Here is a 15,206-nt window from a genome sequence, read left to right as displayed (position 1 = left end):
CCTCCTCCAGCCCCTCTCATGGCACCAGTGGAAGTGTCATCCTGTTCTCTGGTCAATATATGTGTTTACTTTGCTTGCTTTGACTCATGCCTTACTCCATGGCCACCCTCTCCCAAATAGGGGGTTTATTCCTCCCATTTTCAGCTTGATCCACGGGGGAGAGACAAGGAGATGGCTTTGCCCTGCTTCGATAGGAAAGGCACAGCCGTAGGGCCCGAACCTCTCCCATATTTGCTGCCCTGTCGGCCAAGTGGACTTCGGGCTGGGCCCAGCCACTCCCACTTGTGTTACCTCCATTGTAAGAGCTGTCCCTTGATGATGGAGAGCATGAAGCAGAGGGTCTCCCATGGGGAGCTCTTAGGACAGACCCACTAGGTTTGGGGTGGTGACACACAGCAAGAGATAGTAGTTTCTCTGGCTTCGGCAAATTGACATGGGAATCAAACTTCCCACTGAACGTTTCCTTCCTGGGTCCTGTGGATGGTGTTCTTTGTGCTAAGTTCCCATTCTGATTCTGCAGGTGCCTCCCTGGGATTTAAAATCACGAAGCTTTCCAAGGTCTTGGCCCGTATCTGGGATGACCTCCCAGACACTGGGGGTTCAGTTTTTCTCCAGGGCCTCGAGCTGTGTGTGTTTCTAGCCCCTGCCAACTTCCTGCCATCCTGCTCCCCATTGCTTCGTGTCAGGCTGTCCCCATTGTGTCCTGCTGACCCTTTGGGTCGGGGCCTCCTCCCGAGTGTGGCTTTAAGGAGTAAGCTTGAGGATGATGTTTTTTAATTATTGTAAATCATTACCTCATTTCCAGCCTGCCAGGCTCCATCCATCCCAGCATCTTTTATTCTGTCATTTTCTCACCTTGTGCTATGACAATGGGGCGTTGTATTTCCACAGAGACTTATAGGAGTGTTCAGTGTATAGTTTCTTAATAAACACTTTATTTTCTAATGAAATGACTGCATCAGACCTCTTATTTGGCAATTTTGCAAAGAATATTGAAGATACAGAAATTCCCACATTTCTCCTCTGCCTCCCCTCCCCATTTTTACTGATCCTCTTTTAAAGACGTTTCTTAGTTCAATCCTTGTTTGCAAAAGTGTTTACAATCTGTTGCATTGGTTGCTTTCATTGAGACTCCTCCAGTTAGGTCAAATCCATCTAGCGAAGTGTTTTCCTCATTCTGTTGAGGAAGAGTCAGAGGCACAGAGAGGCTGAATGGTTCACCCAGGGTCACACAGCACACGAGGCAGAAGCAAGATTCAAACCTGACTCATCCAGACACCACTCAGGCCACTGAGACCCTCACCTCCTTGGTGACTCAGGGACTCTCCTGTTGTCAGCAGCCGAGGCTTACAATGATCCTTTCTTCAGAGCTGATATGTAAGAGGTTTGGGAGTAGAACTGAAGGATTCTTGCCCCAGCAAGTCACTAGGACTCTCCCTCAGATGGAGCGGTTTCATTCTTTCCCTGGATCTTGAGACCATGACCTTGCCCAGAGGAAGACGGGGCTATGGGCTTATAAGCTAATCACTCAGCTTATAAGCTGATCACTCAGGGGCGCCCCATCCACACACCCACATACACACACTCCGGTGGACCAGACTCTCCCCCGGGGTCTCCTGTGGGCTGCCCAGAGTGGTAGGCAGTTGTAGGGTCCTACTGAGAGATGAGGCATAAGTGAGCTGGGTGTGGCCATCTGCCCTGGATTCCCGGCCCTGACACAGCTGGAAGGGTTGCCATGCCTCTAACTTAGAACATCTTCCTTTGAGGTGGAGGGGACTCTGTACACAGGCTATCTGGAGCAGGAGTCAAGGGCAGAGGAAGAGTGAGGAAGATTTCCTGGGTTGAACTGGACCTTTCACTGGGCCTCCACAGGCTTTGTGAGAACTTGGCTTACTTAGGTAACAGAGCAAGGTGGGTGAGCTCAAAGTGGGAGTTCAACAGGGAAGTGGTCAGGCTAGGGTGGTGCTTTTTTTCCTGACCTTCATTGACTTAATCTCTTATTTAAATTGAGTTTGAGCCCCCCTCCCTCACAACCTCACCCCAAATGGAAGTTCCTCTTCTCTAGAGTGGCCTGGATAGGGCATTACCCCAGCTCTCCATTCTCCTATTTTCTCTGGTTCCGGGGCTGGAATTGGAGTGCCCTTTGGAACCATGGGGAGAACCTTCATTTTTAGGTAAGAGATTTGAGCTTTGTTATATTCCAATGCATGAAACCTCCGATGCAGGGGAGGAGGGGAGATGAGCACCCAGCTCAGAGCAAGGGCCCCACACCAGCCCTGGGAAGGGTGTGCTATTCCAACATAGGAAGAGGCAACAGGAAAGATGGGGGCATGGGGGTTTGGGGGCAAGGAAGGGGACTAGAGCTTGTGCAGTGGCTTCTATTTTGTCTGTGAAGTGAGATCTAGGGAGAGCTGAGCAAGTCTGAAGTGCAGCAGAGGAGACATTGGCAGAGGGCAGGGAAGCACAGGGAGTTGTCAGGCGGATCAAGGACCGGCTGAACAGGGTTTAGTGTCCAGGACTCTGTTTTCCATGTTTCCTGCCAGACCCTAAAGTGCCAGGCATTTATCCCAGTGTTAGAGCCTCTGGGCCCATTAGAGCCAGAGGGGGCAGGCCCAAAGAGCAGACTCCACCCAGAAGGATGCCGGCGGGCCTGGCTTCGCGCAGGGCGGCTCGGGGCACCAGCAAGACCTCCTGAGTTTGGAATCTCACCCACAGGACTTCCCAGTGGTTTTCCGGGACTCCAGCTTGCACTGTGGTCCTGCAGCTCAGATCCACAGCTGATGCAGGCCATGAATCTGGTGCTCTTGCCAGGTGCCTCTCTGGATCTCAATTCTAGAGGGGGACATTGGGGACGACTGGTTCTGAGTGAACCCTATTCTTGGGAGCCTGGAGAGCGGGAAACTCACTCTGTGAAAGGAGAAGACAGAGGTAGGACCTTCCAGGGACATGCTCCGGAGAGGACTGGAGGCTTTGACGAGGGTTACACGGCCAGATCCCAGACTGGTTACCAAGCGCCGAAGAATGGGCCCTGCCTGCAGTACGTTAACAGCGATCACTAGGTCACTTAGACAGATCTGCTCAAAGCCAAGCACATTTTACCCAGAAGGAAGCTGAGACCCTGAAAGATCAGTGGCTGGCCCCGGTTTTCACAGCTTGTGACAATCAGAAGCAGGGCTGGCAGGAGGGGTCCCTGATTACAGTGTTCCTCCCGGGCTGCTCTGCTGCCACATGGAGCAGTCAGGCTTCTGCTTCTGAAAGGCTGCAGTCCTGGGGGCTGCACAGCCACAGTCTTCCCCTACCCCTCCCACACTGAATAAGTCTCTTGGGGGCTCTTTGAGGCTAGATGCACTCCTCAGACAGGGTGCATTTTTATTTTTCAAGATTTGATTTATTTATTCATGAGAGACCGACAGAGAGGCAGAAACACAGGCAGAGGGAGAAGCAGGCTCCATGCAGGGAGCCCAATGTGGGACTCGATCCCAGGACCCCGGGATCTTACCCTGAGTCAGAGGCAGATGCTCAACCACTGAGCCACCCAGGTGCCCCAAGCAGGGTGCTTTTTAAAGACTCCCCAGAAAAGAATGTCTACAGTTTTTTTTTCTTCACTCATTCTAGCATTTTGTGACCCCACACTCCCGAAGGTGTGGTTGGTCTTAGGTCTAAGATGAATTCCCAGCTTGAAGTCAGTGAGATTGCCAAGCAGACAATGGTGGGAGGGCTTGATGTTGGGGAGGGCTTGTTGGGGGAGACGCCTGATCCTCAGGTGGGTGAGGCTGCCCAGGTCTCGGGCAGGTGTGAGCAGCTTCAGACAGGAAGGTGGTGGAAGGAAGGAAGATCCTTACCTGACTCGCCCCCATTCGAACTTTTTGTCCCATCTGAAAGACCTCCCGGTGTGTCGAAGCTCAGCCATGTGCTTCTCACCCAGCAAAGGAACAGATGCTAAGTATGTGCAGTGTGGAAACCAAGAAGCTGGCCTCTCGGCCACCCTGGCTCTTCCCCTCCTGTGTGGGAATTCCTTCTGCAGCCAGGCTTCCAGCAGCTGTGTCCTCACCTCCACCACCCAGCCACAGGTGTGATTGGGCTGGGACGCCTCTCCTGGCAGGGCCCAGATCCTGCAGGTCAAGCCCAGGCATGAGCAGAGGCCGCTGTATCTCAGACACAGCAGTGCAGGGCAGGAGTGGGTTCAATGCCACAGAGACAGGACAGGAGCAGGGACAGCAGTGCAGGAGGGCTTTGTGGCTGTGCAGCTTTCTGAGCCGTGCCTCACATGGATTGGGCAGAGGGCCTTCGCCCTTCAGTGTTCAGGGACTCTGAGCTCTGGCTAGACTCCTGCATTGCTGTCACAGTAGTTCTAGAAGGGAGAGAGAAATGAGGAGAGGGGGACCGAGGAGGTGGGGGCTGGCGATGATGCTGGCTGCTCTGGGGCTCCTCTGGGAAGGACAGGAACAGAGGGAAACTCTTGAATGTGACAGTGGAGGTGGTGATAGGGCAGTGAGGAGCCCTGGAGTGGATGGGAGCCTGGTTTGCAGATTGTCCAGGAGACCTGGGGCTCACGCCCTGCCATCTCCCAGCTCCGTGGCACCCTTCACGACCCCCTCTTCCGTGGGGTTGATGTGGGCAAAGCTGCTGCAGACTCCAGTTGCCTTGAGTGGTTCTGATCTTGCGCTTTGCCATTAGAAATCCCATGACCATCCCTGCACTTCCCACCTTCCCGAAAACCCTCACCTGGGCCTGACAGTGTCGCTCTCTGAGCTAAGTAGGATGCCTTGTTTAACCCTACCTGAACCCAAAAATGAATTGAAAGAGATGTGCTGGTGAGAGGGGTCCCCCATCTGAGTTTTGGGGGAGTGATTCAAGAATTCCATCAGGATTCTAAGATCCATTTGGGTAGGATTTTAATCCCAGCTCCTCCTTTCGGTGGGTGACACTTGCATAAAGTGAAATCTCCTCCACTTGCTCAGGGAGGTTTCTGCATGGAGAGGAGGTCTATGGCCTCTTTGTAGCTTTGGCCCTGGCTGCCAGGACACTTCCCCTCCTGTCACAAGATACCAGGGTGCATGCCTCAGAGGGCTAGATCTTTCCCCACCATGCTGGGCTTGCAGGGGGCTGGGAGTCTGTGGTTCAAGTGTTCTGTGTGCTCCAGGGTGGGGGACAGTGAGAACAGAGGAGAAGGAGGAAGTATTGGCCTGGCCTTGGACAAGACCTTGCTGGCTCCCCTGAAAGCAGAACAAGCAGGTAGAGGATCTCTGAAAAGCACAGATCCTGCAGGGAGTAGAGGATTCTGCTGGTCCTGATTCTGTGTCAAAGGCCTCCAGCCCCAGGCAAGACCCAGTCCATGTGGGCCCACTTTGGGAGAGAATCTGCAACTATCTGGGATAAAGGGGAGAAGCATGATTACCAAATTCTCAGAGAAGAGCCAGAGCTGTAGAGAGGTCCTGGCTGAGGGCTTTGATGACACTTCCCAAGCTGAGGAAACAGGAGACACACAAACTTCCTGCACAGCTCTGGGCTTCCAGGGTCATGGTTTTTCCCACAGCCCTCTGCAAGCAGTGGCTGCCGGAGGCCTCTCTGATGTAGAGGAATCTGACTTTGATTTGGCTAAGGGTGGAGAGGGAGCACATGGCATCACAGCAACACGGGAGCTTGGCTTTTCTGAGAGGCAGAGATGCTGAGCCATACCCCCATCCTCGCGCGTCCCGTCAGAGCAGTATCCTGTGATTACTGAGGGTTTGGAGGGATGGTCAACACTCCCCACTCGGCAATGGAGAGGGTTCGAAGACCAAGGAGCCAGCCTGCCAAAGGTATGACTTCCAGGATCGTGCTTTCTGGTTTGTGGCTTCATCAAAGTTTGGGAGGGCAGGGCCACGTCAGCTCAGATAACACTCCCGCCAAGCCTGACTCTGGTAAGTAACGCCGGAGGCCTTGGTGGCTAATAGTGACAACCAGCTTGTCTTCATGGCTCTCTCTTCCCCTCAGCTCCTGCTGCCCACGAGCTATTACCACGGCAGCAACATGAAGCCTGGTTCTGCCGTTGGGGACCCCACTGCAGCAATTGGCCTGCTTCCCTTAAAAAAGACACAGCCTTTCCTCCTTTATCCCCAAGCTCATTCTGCAGTGAGAAGGGCAGGGACCTGTCCCGGCAAAGTGATTTCATTGCTGTCAAATATGGCCTGGAAATGCTTCCTTTATAGAGCCGTGAAGCGCCGCTCTGAAGCTCCCTCTACTTTTGGCCTGTTTTGGCCCCTGTGATGTGGCTTCAATGCAGTGTTCTTACCTCTGTAAGGCTTGCAACAGCCTTTGGCCAAAGGTCATGCTATGCTGACTCCCAAATGGACTTCTCAGGGAAAGAGGGTGTGGGGGCTCCCTCACCCAGGAGACCGCTGGACTGACAAGAGTTCTGTCCTTCTCAGTCTTTATCAGCACCGGCTGGACCAGTAGTCCCCAAGAGCTGCCCTGTCGCTGCCGGGCTCAAGAAGTGCAAGTCCTAAGGTCTGTGTCCCATGCACCAAATGTAGGTGTTGCTCCCAGGCCCTCCTTCAGACAGTCTCAGGGAGAAAGAAGGTGCCAGAAGGCAGGCTGAAGAGTACAGTCTCTGTGTTCTATGGACATCAAAGTGTTGGCCTTCTCTTGCTGTTAGTTCTGAGAGAAAACTCACAAGACAGCCCAAGGGGGAAATCTCACAGCGATTTCTGTCATGAGCCTCAGTCTGGCCAAGAGGGCACAGCCAGGATCCGTGACTCTGGCTGCTCTTGTCTGAGGGCCACAGCTCTGGACCGAAGCCTTTCACTTCAGAGGGAGCCAGATGCGGAGCTGGCCAGTGAGAACTTGAGTCTGTTCTTTCCCACAGTCAGTGGGGAGCAGAGGAGGCATCACAAATATAGAATACATTCTGAGAATGTCCTTCCTGGGAGAATTTAAATTCTGAGCCCATGTTTGCATGACTCATGGAATCCTTCCATCTTGATGGCTGTCAGTTTGGCATCTCTGCTCCCATAATAGGCAACTGCCACTAGCGCCCCTGATGGATAAAGGCCAACCTGGTTGTTAAGAAGACCAGAGTAACCCCACGGTGCATTTTCGGGATGGCATTTTTAGCCATCGTTGTAGTTTTAGTGGGTCAACCACTTGACCAGCCATAGTCTCACATGAATTGACCAGGTTTCTGGGCAAAGCTTCAGTGTCTGCAATATGACTCTCTCTTAATTTGAGTCCTGAACTTGCAGAGAAACCTATTCCTCTTACTCCAGTTATTACATAAATGATGTTATCAGGATCAGGTTCTCTTTTACATTCACGATACACATTAGGATATTAAAGGCTCTGAGAAGTCCTGCTTTAAATCTAATTGAACACAGAATGCTCTTCACTTAATGCCTATCAATAGATTTACACACACACACACACACACACACACTGGGGTTCTGGTGTGGTCAGAGGTATTTGTTTATTTTTTTAGTAGAACAAAGCAGGACGTTAATCAACCACTGACCTTGATATAAGATGAACAACCACACCCTAACACCTTTGCCCAACTATAGGCTCAGTCCCTGCTTCTGCCCTCTGCTTGGCATAGAGGCAGATATGATTTTGAGGGCTGATGGGTAGGTACTCTTGTGAAGAGCAGGAAATCTTCACTGTGGTATCTCAGAAGAAAATGGTAAGTCATCTCACATGAGTGTAAGACTTCAGCACAAAAACCTGGCCACCTTCCTTGGCTGGTGGAGGAGACATCATCTAGTGGTAGTATACAGAAATGAAGACCTGGAGCCCAGTCTCAGCACCTCCACTAGCCAAATGACTTGGGGTAAGTTACCTTTCCTTGTTGCATATTGTCTCTGAGCTTGCTAATCATCAGATAAAAAGACTCCACCTAGACAGGTCCTCAAATGCCATATCCCCAGGAATTGCTGTTGTCTCCTGGTGGGGGACATCTTTTGGTTCTTGGGTCCATCTCTCTGCTGTGTCTTGGAGTATCACGTGGGAAGAGTACCTTTGCCCCCTCCTGAAATGTTGGGGGTCTTGAAGGCAAGGGGAGGGAAGTGAGAGAGATGGCCGCCCTTTCACGTGAGGGCTGGTGGATTTCTCTGGATGAGGAAGGAAGCAGATGCTTGGGGGTTAATAGACCCTCTCTGTCACAGTTGGACAGGGCCAAGCGGGAGTTCTCAGCAAGATTTTCCGACTTTGATCTCAAGAAGGCAGCTCTGCCTAACAAATAGTCTGAAATGTCAAAGAATAAATGTTAAAGCTTGAGGGGTCATTCTCTGGGGAGTTGCCTGGGCTGGCTAGGGAGGGAGAGGAGGAGGGAGAGAGGGACACAGCAGAAGCCTTCACATAAAGATTCCGACTTGGTTTTGTGATATTTAAGAAAAAAGAAAACTGAATTATTTATAGCACAGAAGATGGAAGCAGGCTGTAGAGAAGTGGCCAAGCTTAAGATGGTAGTTCATGTTCCATTGTTTATCTGCCACAGCCTTGAACTGGTAAAACTTTTCTTGTTGGTGACATGCTATTGACCTCTCCTTGAATTATTTATTACTACTATTACTATCACTATCATGTTAGTAAGAAAACTCAAGTCCTTTGAACATGGGAGTTGGGGGTAGGCAATTTCTAAAAACGGTTGTTGCAGAAAGCAAGAATTAATCCCTTCCTCTTGAAGGATCTCCAGCATGTCCTTTACTACCTCTTTCTATTCCCCCAGCCTGTGTACTGCTCCTGGATGGGTGTGAAGAACTTTGGTTTTGGCCTGGCCACCAGTTGGCCCTGTTGATATTATTTCAACATGGTGGATATTATCTCCCAGTTGTTCCACTTGCAAAATGTAGGCAACTGTCATATGCCTCTCCTGGGTATGCTGGGCAAGTGAGTGATGCCATGTGTTCAGAACACCTCGGTGCCTGGGTGAGGGTGAAGAGGAGAGAAAATACCATGCAAGGGAGAGGAAGAAAAGAAGTTAAGAAATTTATAAAGTGAAAATCAGCAGTGATGGAAGGATTGATGTTAAAGCTGGAAGGAATGAGGTCTTTCGTCTGTTTATTTTGGACAGTGATGTTGTTTCAATGTTTTAAAAAAGTGCTTCTGGTTGCTAATCACATCCTGATTCTATAGTGTAGGTAATTGAAACCCACTGATAATCTCAGAATTGCAGTTAAATTAAAAATTACAAGCTTCAGATGCTCTCCTTTCTCTCTCCACAAATAATACAAATGTGCTTTTGGTCCCTATGCCTCTAATTGTTTTTGCACACCCTGGACACTCTCGGAGATGAAAACAAATGGAACCAATTTTGGACAGGTTGGGATGTTGAGGTGAAGCTAGTCCAAGTGCAAATCGGATCATGGGTAAGACTCTAAATAAGCAATATTGTGTTGACCATGTATTGCTTTTATTGAAAATATTAATGCTTTTGCTGTTTTTCTAGACTTCATTTTTTTCAACCTGGAAGAACCTAGAAAACATTTTGCAGCTAAAATGTCATAGTGACACTCCTGTTATAAAACTCTGAAACTGTACTTATTTTTATACTCAGTAACTTTACCTCTCAGAAAGGTCTGCCAAATATTTTTCCTCCACTCCCTACTTTCAGTGATGAAGAAATGTGACCAGCATTGTTGCTCTAGGGCAGTGTTTCCCAAGCTTCTTGGTCTTCGGATCCCTGAAAAATTATGAGAATCCCAAAGAGCTTTTGTGTATGTGGGTTATAGCCATCTCTATTTATTGCAGTTGAGATCAAAACTGAGAAGGATTTAAAAACACAAGCACATGCACACATTTCAGTTAGCCATCAGACAGTGTCATCACCGGCAGGAAGCCACTGGAAACACTCCATATATACCTGTGAGAGAATGAGTCCATCTCAGTAGATCTTAGTAGACCTTATACCATCTTATGAAAATAGTTTTAAGACATGGCTCTATTTATAGAGTCTTGGGGCTACCAGGCATATCTGGACCACGTTTTGAGACCTGCTGCTATGGGGAAACCAAGGCACAAGCAGATTCTCAAATCAGAGTCTCTTTGGTGTCAGTGAATGATACCAATCATGCAGTTTGCTCCAAGTGTAGGGCCACTATCAGGACCCCATATCTTCATGCAGATATTGCTGACTCTGCAGATATGCAGTTGCTAGAAATCTGGGAACTACACAAGGACTTCATCTATTATGAAGAAAGCTGAGTAGTGGATGTTTGCTTGCTCTGGAAAGGGAGCATGGACTTGCTATAGCAGTAAGCATTATTGGCTGATTGAAGAGACTCATAAACAGGGTTTGCAAAATTCTGATGGTGAAAGAGAGTGGAATGAATGGCGTGGGATGAAGGGAATCTACGGTCAGCACCTCACAGATCAGAAGTCCCATCATGTGTATCCTAGCCCCCCCAGTACCTCACATTTGGATTTGTCTAAGGAACATCTGGGGTTTAGCCATGTTCTATAAGGTCACATAGGAGGGTCTAAGTTTAGAGGCCCTGGCCTCTCCCTCACACTCCTACGCAGCTTTGGTAGAGGAAGATTGTACTATGAGGTGGATAATGTCTTCGGAAGTTAACCCTTGAGTTAACTCCATGCACACATCAGGCAGCTCCCTCGAGTTGTGGAGTTCTGGGTGTATGGCATTATTCTTCTGGTCTCCTATCATTTTTTACCTTCATGCCCCAGATTTATCTGGGATCAAGGGATCCAGGGATCAGGGACCAAGAACTGCTTTCAGCTTGTTCTGAGGACCTCTTTGGAACCAGTATATCACAATCGTCTCCAGGGGAATAGGGTTTTCAAGAATGTTTCCGAGGTCATGAAAAAATGTTGGTTAATTGATTTTCCCTTCAAACATTTAAGTGAAAGAATCTATTTCTTGCCCTCAAAAGCTTTATAGTCTAGTGCGGTAGTTCTCAAATGGTAGTGACTTGTCTCCCAGGGGACATGTGTGGAGACATTTTTGGTTGTCACAACTGAAAGTAGATACTACTGAGAGCCCCTAAAACAAATTTATATGGCCCTGAATGTCAGTAGCGCCAAGGTCAAGAAACTCAGTCTATCTAGTAGGATGATAGATACCTCTTAGTCTTGGGTAAGAGGGACCCCACACTTTTCAGGGCCCTCCTTCAGCTGCCGCAAGTTCAAGGGCCATGAGAAGTGACCACCTGGAACCTGGGTGTCACTTCCCTTCTAGGTCAGATTGTAGTTGCCTAAACCAGAATTCCTCAGCAAAATGGCTCTAGCTCACCTCCATGCCATGTGCAGACATCCCCATTAGTCTATTCTCCTCCTAAGTGTGGGCTGCCCTGCAGCCATGTGCAATTTCTAAGCCCAAGGGGTGGCCAAGGGTCTGGCTGCTGTTCAGGGCAAAGGAGAGAGAGAGAGAGAGAGTGTGTGTGTATGGCATGGGTGTGCATGTGTATGCATACAAGGCGCCTTGGCTGTGGGAAGAAGGGGAGTAGGCTGGGGCCAACTCTCTGGCACTACATGTCCCAACTCATAGCCTGACACACCTGAATTCTCACCTGGCCTTCCAGCTCATTCTGAAAATATATTTAACAGGGTAGGAGGATAGGATGTGCTATATTTAAATGTGTTAGCTTGATTTATAGCTTTCAAGTCTTCAGATGTGTGAGATACAGACTTCTAGTAATTCTCTTGTTCCTGGTCCTGCAAAGGGGCAGGCCTGGTACAGGCCAGTGGGTGATTATGAAGCACTGTGATGAAATTAGGCATGGGGTAAGCATAGAGGAAGGACATTTAGTTTTTAAAGATAGTTCTTAAAAATACTGAAATGTGATGTCTGTCTGTAGCTGTAGAAGTAGAAATGTCAGTTCAGGGAACCCCACAATTAGGATGATCAGTTGAGACTTTCGGTGTTCCATTGTTTAAAGAGAGGTCCCTCTCTTAGAGCCTTAGGAAGCCTGGTGCCATGGTCACATGATCTCTTGGCACCTCAGGCTGTTGGAGGCAGGCATTCTTCCTGCTGGGCCATCTCCATGCTGGGGCAGTGCTCATGCAGTGTTATGCCCTTGTCAGGTTGCCATGGAGACTGATCTTGAGGCCCTCAAAATTGATTGGTATTTATTGGGGACCTGCAGTTTTCTGGATGTTGTGACCAGCACTGTGCAGGAGGGAGAGAGAGCAGGGCTGCATCCTCCGCCTTTCCCCATTTTGGACTATTGAGAGAATATCATTCTGTAACAGAGAGGTAAAGACCCAGGAGAAATTGAATGGAAGGATGTATTTTTTTCCTTCTAATAACATTGTGGGTTTTTTTCTGATTACAAAAGTAATTTATATTCACAGTAGAAAATTTGTTGAAATACAGAAAAGCATACAAACACATAAATTATCCACCATCCTATCACCCAGAGACAACACTGTTAACATTTTAGCTTTCTGCCTTCTAATCTTTTTTATGTATTTAATTATTTAACAGAATCCAATCATTCTGTGTGCATGTGCACACACACACATTATTTGCTATTTTTTTAATGTAAGATTGCATGTGCCATTTAAACAATATTTTGCAACATTAAAATTTTGTATAGGTTATTTCACATGGTTCCAAACACACACATACACACACACACACACACACACACACACACACACGAAGATACATGAATAGTCATAGCAGCATTTTTCAAAATAGCCAAAAGATAGAAAGAACCCAAATACCTCTCAACTGGCAAGTGGACAAAATGTGATATGTATATAGAATGGAATATAATGGAATGATGTACTCACACATGCTACAACATTAATAAATTTCACAAGCACTCTGTTAGGGGGAAGAAGCCAGACTCAAAAGGCCTTATTTCATAAGATGGCATTTGTGTGAATGTCTAGAAGCGGCAAATCTCTAGAGACGAGAAGTAGGTTAGTGGTTGTGTTGTCCTGGGTTTGGGGAGTAACTGTAAATGGAACCAAGAGATCTTCCTGGGGTGATGAAAATGTTGTAAAGCTGGACTCTGGTGCTGGTTGGGCTATTTGGTAGATTTATTAAACATCATTGAATTGTACATTAAAATGGGTGAATTTAGAACTCCCTGCTGGCTCAGTCAGTGGAATATGTGACTCTTGATCTTGGGTTTGTAAATTTGAACCCCCTTTGGGTGTAGAGATAATTTAAAAAAATGAAATCTTTAAAACTAAAATAAATCGAAATCTTTAAAACTAAAATAAATGGAATTCAAATTGTACCCCAATAAAGTTTATATATTTAATATAATAAATATATATATAAAGCAAAATATATGTAAGTATGTAATGTATAAAATAAATGTAGATAGTATATTTATGTAAAATAAAGTTTATATATAGAGAGATGTCCTCTACCTCAATATTATTGATACATGTATCAATAACATGTGTTATTATATGTATTGATATGTGATATTGAAGTAGAGGACACCTCTCTTTATATAGACTTTATTTTGCATAAATATACTACATGTGTTTATTTTGTATCTTATATGCTTATTTATACTTTATTTTACATGTATATTTACTATATATTTACTATATTATATACATAAACTTCATTGAGGTATTATTTATGCATGTATTGAGGTACTAATAACATATTGATATATGATTGAAGAATTATATTTATATATCAATAATATTGAGGTAAGTAATACATGTATCTTGATAATATTGAGGTAATTAATACCTCAATAAATTGTATATGTCTAAATTTTATTTTATATGCATATGTCAATATGTGTATCCATTAGTACCTATTTATGTATCTATATAGTGAGAATTCTCCTTCCTACACCTGTCCGTCATCTGTAGATTCTTCCTACCACCACCACCACCATCACCACACAGGTAACCACTGTTATGGTGCACCCTTTCAATTATATATGAACAAATACAAATGAACAACTATGAAATGTGTTCTTGTTTTTCCTCCATATTTGCAATATATCATACGTATTATTCTACACTTTTTAGTACCCTCCTGCCAGTTTCTCAAAGCTCTTAGAGAACTTATTTTTTTTAAATAAATACTATTCCATTGTATAGGCATAATCAAATTTCTTAATTTCTTCACAATATTTTATTTTCTGTTTCTCATTTTTCTCCAGTGGTTTGAAACTATCTATATGAACTAGACATATGGCTAAACATAAATATCATACTAATACAAGGCCAGATACACTCCCCCCGCCCAGGCTTGTTGGTCTATCTGTTTTGTGTATGTAACCTATATGGGGTGATACCAATGTGTACTGTCCATAGTAATATATGAGAATGGGAGTCCCCACAACCTCAGTAAATAGAGGGTCACAACATGATTTTTAATGGCTGGATAATGTCTCCCTTTGTGGATATACCATATTGATTTCATTTGTCCCCTGTGTTTGGAAACTTGGAATATTTTGTTTTATTGTTCAATTCTTACAAATAACAGACCAGGTATCTCAGAACTTTTGGTACCTAAGCTGAGTGAGGGTGGGAGGATGGCTCTGGCATCCTCACCAGAAGCACTGTGTGTTGCCACATCACTGCCTTGTGGCCCATTGGGGTCTCTAGGGGTTCCCCAAGCAGGTACTCCGTGGACAATCTTTGCAGACAGCTGTATTCTTGTAACAGAGAGTTGACATAAGGAAAGTCATCTCCTTCTGAAACATGATGCCTTCAAGTCCCAGTCTGCACAGCTGGTGAAGGCAAGAGGCATTACTTTTTCCCCAAGTAACTTCGAAGTGCTGCCAACATTCTCATAATGTTCTTCCCCCAAACGCTCTTCTGGTCAGGGCCTTACCACACTTTAGGGCTGGGGATTCTGAGCTGCACAGTTCAGAAATGTTAATGGGATTCTGAGTGAAGCTTCTAATCTCATATGTCGTACAGATGGCTAACCAAGCGTGGCACCTTGACCTTCTCAAGGTCAGGGTGAGGGTTGGGAGGCAGTGCCCATGTATCCTGACCTCCTGCCCTGGCCTTGAAGCAGATGGCCTCCTGGGAGCACACTGAGTGGGACGTGACAGCAGAGATTGAAAGCAGCTGTCAGAAGGCCACAGACAGTTCAGAGCAAGGCATTTCCAGCCAACCCATTGATCTGGGCACCGGGAGGAGGAGGGGCCCAAACTGGAGAGAAGTCAGGCCTCTGGAGTGAATCCAAGGAAATAGCAACAGGAAATAGGAAGGGGTGGAGATTGATGGTGAGATTCTCTAAACCTGCAGCTTTTTGGCCAAGGGGTAGCTGTTTTCTCTCT

General features: G+C 46.8%; 1 protein-coding gene across 3 annotated transcripts in view; it reads left to right on the top strand.

Annotated features, from left to right (window-relative positions):
- NTRK3 (neurotrophic receptor tyrosine kinase 3) overlaps nucleotides 1-15,206 on the top strand; it is a 382,091-nt gene that overhangs the window by 280,718 nt on the left and 86,167 nt on the right. The window lies entirely within an intron of this gene.

This window comes from Vulpes lagopus, chromosome 4 (assembly GCF_018345385.1).
Source record: "Vulpes lagopus strain Blue_001 chromosome 4, ASM1834538v1, whole genome shotgun sequence".
In the NCBI taxonomy this organism is placed as follows: Eukaryota; Metazoa; Chordata; class Mammalia; order Carnivora; family Canidae; genus Vulpes; species Vulpes lagopus.
Note: the sequence above shows the minus strand (reverse complement) of the source record. Positions and strands in the feature narration are given on the sequence as shown.